Here is an 8,472-nt window from a genome sequence, read left to right as displayed (position 1 = left end):
ACTCCACTCAACAAAATGGCGACACTTCCGGTCACGTGACCTTTGACGTCACTTCCGCCGCCGCAGTGGGGCCAATACTACTATTGCCAACAACCATCTAACTACAATAGATTAGCAAATCTATATGCTCTCCCAAAATTTCATAAATCACACTCAAATTTAGATTTATTGCTAATGGTACAAATAATTATAAAAAGAATAAAGATTACATATTTGCAATTATACTTTAAAAAATCTGTAATTTAACCCAACATCTCGTTAACAAACAACACAATTATAGTTGGATTATTTATAGTAATGCTCCAGTTCTCAGCAGTTTTAAAAGTTTAACAATCAAGAACATTAACTGCTATGACTTAAACCTTTATACTTCTCTACCATTAGAAGAAATTTTTACTAGTTTAATGCAACTCCCACAAATTTTTCCTGACATACATGACATCCTATGTATTGAAAGATGGAATACTTATCTGAATTGTGCATTATTTAATAACTACATTAAATTCTATAATAAGACTTTTCAGCAAGTTAGAGGAATTCCTATGGGAGCAAACAGTTCTACACAAATTTGTAACGTATTACTTTTTACTTTTGAATATAAATTCCAACTAAGTTTAAATAAAAATGAATTAAAGCTATTTGCTCATACTTTTAGATACATAGATGATATTATAACTTTCAATAATAATTCTACTTTTGAGCAATTCAAAATTAACACTTAATAAAACGAATACGAATCAAGATACTATTGAATTCCTAGACCTGCAAATTATTAAACACAGCAAAATTAAATTATTTGATAAAAGAAGGAATTTCCATTTTCCTACTATTAAACTAATTAATTGGAACTCTAATATTTCTAGAAAAGTAATAACTGGATTCTTTCCTTTTACTAATAAAGGGCCAACTCTTTTCAAAAGTCTCAATTATAGCCCGAATTGAGTGAAGATTTTAATCTTCTAATTTTCCATACTTTAGCCAGTATTTAGTTAAGTTTTGATATACCAATTGAAATCAAGTTCATTAAACTTTTAATATTTCCTTTTATTAAATTTAAGTTTTAATTAACTTCCTAAAGTAATTTTTGAGAAATTTCTGGAATTTTTCAGAGGTTTTTTAAGGACTTCTTTTCAAAAAATTTTGGGAAATTTTTTTTTAAAACTTTAATATTAAAACATTTCAGTTTTCTTAATTACTTTAATTTTTTGCAATTTTCACACAAAAAAATTTTTCACTTAACTTTTTTTTTTTTTTTTTTTAACAATTTTTACACACTTTTTCAACAGAACACACATTTCATATTACAAACAGTTTACATTTTATTCACAGTACCACTTCACTTTATTTTCCTTCAAGCATACTTACATCTCTTGATTGGCTCAGTTCTTAACTCCCTAAAAAATTGATAATTACTACCTTTAGGTTTTTCAATTTTTAATTTAATTTAATTTAATTTTTAATATTAATGTTTACAAAAAATTTTTTTATTATAACAAAGATAGCAGCTTGACACTCAACTTTAATTACATAAGCGCCATCTATATAATTTGAAGAACACACTTACTTCTCTTTTACAACACTTTTGCAGACCCCAACACTCATATAGTAGGTAAGTTAGAATTAAAACTTACTATTTACTTGCTTTAAGTATTTTTTATAATTTTTTATGTAGTATCTAAGTATTTTCTAAATATGAAATTATATTTTTAAATATATATTTGTTTTTTTTTAAAATTGTAATTAGTTCTTTTTGTTTGTTATTGGTTTATATGGATTACGTCTAGTTCTTTTTTAGTTTCTTTTTATTGATATGCATATTCGTGTAGGGGAGGTTCTGTAGACAAGGGTTTCTAAAATACATTGGTTTCTAGATTATTTTTTTTATAAAAAAATTAATTTTTTTAATAAAATTTAATTTAAAAAAAAAAAGTTTAATTCTTGATTTTACTTGCTTGTTTCTCAAAAGACTTCATTAGTATTTTCCTTTTTGAACTTTAATTCTTAAATGTTAATTTCTAAGAGAACCACTTTATTGAAATTACTTTTACCCTTGCCTGCATGAATGACGAAACACGAATTGAATGATTGGAGAGTTAGGTTTGGAGGCAACTTCCCCTTGATAAGTCTGTCTCCTGCCTACTGAACGGTCATTCACATATGCATTGTTTTAATGTTTAATTTAATTTTAATTTATTAAATTAGTAAATTTATTTTAATGGATTGATTTTGCACTTGATTTGCTTATGCTTCTGAATTTAAATGATATTGTAGATTAGTTCGAGTATTAAATCTTTTATATGTTTGCACATTTTCTTAAAAATTATTTTGGCTTTTTTCCTTTTTTTAGGATTTAAATTTGCTTTTTTACTTTTACACGTATTTGTTAAAAATTAAATTTAAATTTGTTTAAATTTATCTCATCACTTGTAACACATGAAATCTTAAATATGTTGAGCAAACCAAAAATAGTCTTAATATTAGAATTAACAACCACAGAGCACACATTAAAAAATTTTCAACTACTAATTTTAGCACACTTAATACAGCTGAATTAGAACATTTTCAAATACATGATTTCAAAAAAATTAATATTCAAATTTTGGACATTGTACCTGAATACAAAGTTAGATTATTTCAAGAGTCACTCTACATGCTTAAATTCAAAACACTTTACCCTTATGGACTCAATACATTCAACCAACACATTAAATTAAATTCTGAAATTCCAACTTACAGCCATTTTAAATTATTCAGTAAAAAAACATTACGAGGAACCAGAGCAGGTAATAAACATAAAAATAAACTTCTTTCAACAATAGATACAAAAAAGTTAAACGATAATATAAATAATTACTTTCTTACTGATAATTTCACTAAAAATATAATTACTTGGTTGCATACTTGTAAGCACAATTTCTTAAAATTACTTATAAAATTTGTAAAACAGCATTTTACAGGGCACAATATTATCAAAGACCTTATTATTGACTTTTGCAATTATAAGTTCTCTACAAATAACAAATACAATAAATATTACTGCAAAATCAATTTGCTTCATCCTAACTATGATCATATTCAGTTTAGCAAAATTTTCAGAAAAAGTCAACAACTTTTTCCAGCTACCAAAGTACAGATCTCACCAGCTTTCAAGTATCAAAAACCTCTTAGTAAATTGCTAATTAACCACCATGAATTAGTTTCTACAGCCCATTGATACTGTAAAGAGCTTCAATACAAATATTTCATAGGTAAATTTCATCAACATATTATAACAGGCAATTTAACAATTGTTCAAAACCAACATTTAAGAATTTTAATGGAAAAAGGTACCAAATTTAAACCAGTACTAAAAATTAACAAACATCACAGTTTTAATAGTTTCGTAAAAAATATAGACGAATTTATAGTTAAAACTAGTTTCAAATTAAATATTCCAAATTCTACCTGGAAACATGCAGTATTAGAAGAATTCAAGCAAAAAATTCGAAGACTTGAATTTAATAGCAAATTACAGTGGAATATTCTCATACCTCTTTTACAGGATTTAAAACAAAAGTTCATAATTACCAAATTTGACAAAGCCAATAATAACTTTAGCATAATATGAAATTTTTTTATGTCTCATTAATTAATACTGAACTTAATAATGCCATTACTTACAAACTCACCAATCTACAAGAAAATGTTATTGCAAAAAAGCTAAAAGCATTTCATAAGAAACTGCAAATTTCACAACCATCTAACTACAATAGATTAGCAAATCTATATGCTCTCCCAAAATTTCACAAATCACCACTCAAATTTAGATTTATTACTAATGGTACAAATAATTATAAAAAGAATATAGATTACATATTTGCAATTATACTGTAAAAAATCTGTAATTTAATCCAACATCTCGTTAACAAACAACACAATTATAGTTGGATTATTTATAATAATGCTCCAGTTCTCAGCAGTTTTAAAAGTTTAACAATCAAGAACATTAACTGCTATGACTTTGAAAACCTTTATACTTCTCTACCATTAGAAGAAATTTTTACTAGTTTAATGCAACTCCCACAAATTTTTCCTGACATACATGACATCCTTTGTATTGAAAGATGGAATACTTATCTGAATTGTGCATTATTTAATAACTACATTAAATTCAATAATAAGATCTTTCAGCAAGTTAGAGGAATTCCTATGGTAGCAAACAGTTCTACACAAATTTGTAACCTATTTCTTTTTACTTTTGAATATAAATTCCAACTAAGTTTAAATAAAAATGAATTAAAGCTATTTGCTCATACTTTTAGATACATAGATGATATTATAACTTTCAATAATAATTCTACTTTTGAGCAATTCAAAATTAACACTTAATAAAACGAATACGAATCAAGATACTATTGAATTCCTAGACCTGCAAATTATTAAACACAGCAAAATTAAATTATTTGATAAAAGAAGGAATTTCCATTTTCCTACTATTAAACTAATTAATTGGAACTCTAATATTTCTAGAAAAGTAATAGAAAACACGTTTCATAGCCAAATTGTCAGAATAAAAAATATATGTACTGAAATAGACGATTTAAAGGAAAAAATAATATAAAGCTAATTAATGTACAAGTTGATAACCAAGTACCACCAAAATTTATTAATCTATATATTAAAAAGGCAGGCCTTGACTTTACTTTATAATTTTTTGGCTCTTTTGGATATAACATTACCTTAAACCTTAGCTGGAGGGTAATGAAGGATATAAAACAGTAGAGAAATTATTGTAAACTTTTATTGTAAATATTTTGTAAATATGTATATTTAATCAATACTGGATTCTTTCCTTTTACTAATAAAGGGCCAACTCTTTTCAAAAGTCTCAATTATAGCCCGAATTGAGTGAAGATTTTAATCTTCTAATTTTCCATATTTTAGCCAGTATTTAGTTAAGTTTTGATATACCAATTGAAATCAAGTTCATTAAACTTTTAATATTTCCTTTTATTAAATTTAAGTTTTAATTAACTTCCTAAAGTAATTTTTGAGAAATTTCTGGAATTTTTCAGAGGTTTTTTAAGGACTTCTTTTCAAAAAATTTTGGGAAATTTTTTTTTAAAACTTTAATATTAAAACATTTCAGTTTTCTTAATTACTTTAATTTTTTGCAATTTTCACACAAAAAAATTTTTCACTTAACTTTTTTTTTTTTTTTTTTTAACAATTTTTACACACTTTTTCAACAGAACACACATTTCATATTACAAACAGTTTACATTTTATTCACAGTACCACTTCACTTTATTTTCCTTCAAGCATACTTACATCTCTTGATTGGCTCGGTTCTTAACTCCCTAAAAAATTGATAATTACTACCTTTAGGTTTTTCAATTTTTAATTTAATTTAATTTAATTTTTAATATTAATGTTTACAAAAAATTTTTTTATTATAACAAAGATAGCAGCTTGACACTCAACTTTAATTACATAAGCGCCATCTATATAATTTGAAGAACACACTTACTTCTCTTTTACAACACTTTTGCAGACCCCAACACTCATATAGTAGGTAAGTTAGAATTAAAACTTACTATTTACTTGCTTTAAGTATTTTTTATAATTTTTTATGTAGTATCTAAGTATTTTCTAAATATGAAATTATATTTTTAAATATATATTTGTTTTTTTTTTAAAATTGTAATTAGTTCTTTTTGTTTGTTATTGGTTTATATGGATTACGTCTAGTTCTTTTTTAGTTTCTTTTTATTGATATGCATATTCGTGTAGGGGAGGTTCTGTAGACAAGGGTTTCTAAAATACATTGGTTTCTAGATTATTTTTTTTATAAAAAAATTAATTTTTTTAATAAAATTTAATTTAAAAAAAAAAAAAGTTTAATTCTTGATTTTACTTGCTTGTTTCTCAAAAGACTTCATTAGTATTTTCCTTTTTGAACTTTAATTCTTAAATGTTAATTTCTAAGAGAACCACTTTATTGAAATTACTTTTACCCTTGCCTACATGAATGACGAAACACGAATTGAATGATTGGAGAGTTAGGTTTGGAGTCTGTCTCCTGCCTACTCAACAGTCATTCACATATGCATTGTTTTAATGTTTAATTTAATTTTAATTTATTAAATAATAAATTTATTTTAATGGATTGATTTTGCACTTGATTTGCTTATGCTTCTGAATTTAAATGATATTGTAGATTAGTTCGAGTATTAAATCTTTTATATGTTTGCACATTTTCTTAAAAATTATTTTGGCTTTTTTCCTTTTTTTAGGATTTAAATTTGCTTTTTTACTTTTATACGTATTTGTTAAAAATTAAATTTAAATTTGTTTAAATTTATCTCATCACTTGTAACACATGAAATCTTAAATATGTTGAGCAAACCAAAAATAGTCTTAATATTAGAATTAACAACCAGAGAGCACACATTAAAAAATTTTCAACTACTAATTTTAGCACACTTAATACAGCTGAATTAGAACATCTTCAAATACATGATTTCAAAAAAAATAATATTCAAATTTTGGACATTGTACCTGAATACAAAGTTAGATTATTTCAAGAGTCACTCTACATGCTTAAATTCAAAACACTTTACCCTTATGGACTCAATACATTCAACCAACACATTAAATTAAATTCTGAAATTCCAACTTACAGCCATTTTAAATTATTCAGTAAAAAAACATTACGAGGAACCAGAGCAGGTAATAAACATAAAAATAAACTTCTTTCAACAATAGATACAAAAAAGTTAAACGATAATATAAATAATTACTTTCTTACTGATAATTTCACTAAAAATATAATTACTTGGTTGCATACTTGTAAGCACAATTTCTTAAAATTACTTATAAAATTTGTAAAACAGCATTTTACAGGGCACAATATTATCAAAGACCTTATTATTGACTTTTGCAATTATAAGTTCTCTACAAATAACAAATACAATAAATATTACTGCAAAATCAATTTGCTTCATCCTAACTATGATCATATTCAGTTTAGCAAAATTTTCAAAAAAAGTCAACAACTTTTTCCAGCTACCAAAGTACAGATCTCACCAGCTTTCAAGTATCAAAAACCTCTTAGTAAATTGCTAATTAACCACCATGAATTAGTTTCTACAGCCCATTGATACTGTAAAGAGCTTCAATACAAATATTTCATAGGTAAATTTCATCAACATATTATAACAGGCAATTTAGCAATTGTTCAAAACCAACATTTAAGAATTTTAATGGAAAAAGGTACCAAATTTAAACCAGTACTAAAAATTAACAAACATCACAGTTTTAATAGTTTCGTAAAAAATATAGACGAATTTATAGTTAAAACTAGTTTCAAATTAAATATTCCAAATTCTACCTGGAAACATGCAGTATTAGAAGAATTCAAGCAAAAAATTCGAAGACTTGAATTTAATAGCAAATTACAGTGGAATATTCTCATACCTCTTTTACAGGATTTAAAACAAAAGTTCATAATTACCAAAATTGACAAAGCCAATAATAACTTTAGCATAATATGAAATTTTTTTATGTCTCATTAATTAATACTGAACTTAATAATGCCATTACTTACAAACTCACCAATCTACAAGAAAATGTTATTGCAAAAAAGCTAAAAGCATTTCATAAGAAACTGCAAATTCCACAACCATCTAACTACAATAGATTAGCAAATCTATATGCTCTCCCAAAATTTCACAAATCACCACTCAAATTTAGATTTATTACTAATGGTACAAATAATTATAAAAAGAATATAGATTACATATTTGCAATTATACTGTAAAATATCTGTAATTTAATCCAACATCTCGTTAACAAACAACACAATTATAGTTGGATTATTTATAATAATGCTCCAGTTCTCAGCAGTTTTAAGCGTTTAACAATCAAGAACATTAACTGCTATGACTTTGAAAACCTTTATACTTCTCTACCATTAGAAGAAATTTTTACTAGTTTAATGCAACTCCCACAACTTTTTCCTGACATACATGACATCCTTTGTATTGAAAGATGGAATACTTATCTGAATTGCGCATTATTTAATAACTATAATAAGATGCATTATAAGAACATTAATAACTATAATAATGTTCAATAATAAGATCTTTCAGCAAGTTAGAGGAATTCCTATGGTAGCAAACAGTTCTACACAAATTTGTAACCTATTTCTTTTTACTTTTGAATATAAATTCCAACTAAGTTTAAATAAAAATGAATTAAAGCTACTTGCTCACACTTTTAGATACATAGATGATATTTTAACTTTCAATAATAATTCTACTTTTGAGCAATTCAAAATAACACTTAATAAAACGAATACGAATCAAGATACTATTGAATTCCTAGACCTGCAAGTTATTAAACACAGCAAAATTAAATTATTTGAGAAAAGAAAGAATTTCCATTTTCCTACTATTAAACTAATTAATTGGAATAATATCTCTAGAAAAG

The sequence above is a fragment of the Stegodyphus dumicola genome, chromosome 5 (assembly GCF_044657685.1).
Source record: "Stegodyphus dumicola isolate Sdum_Otavi_A_Nest chromosome 5, ASM4465768v1".
Taxonomy (NCBI): domain Eukaryota; kingdom Metazoa; phylum Arthropoda; class Arachnida; order Araneae; family Eresidae; genus Stegodyphus; species Stegodyphus dumicola.
Note: the sequence above shows the minus strand (reverse complement) of the source record.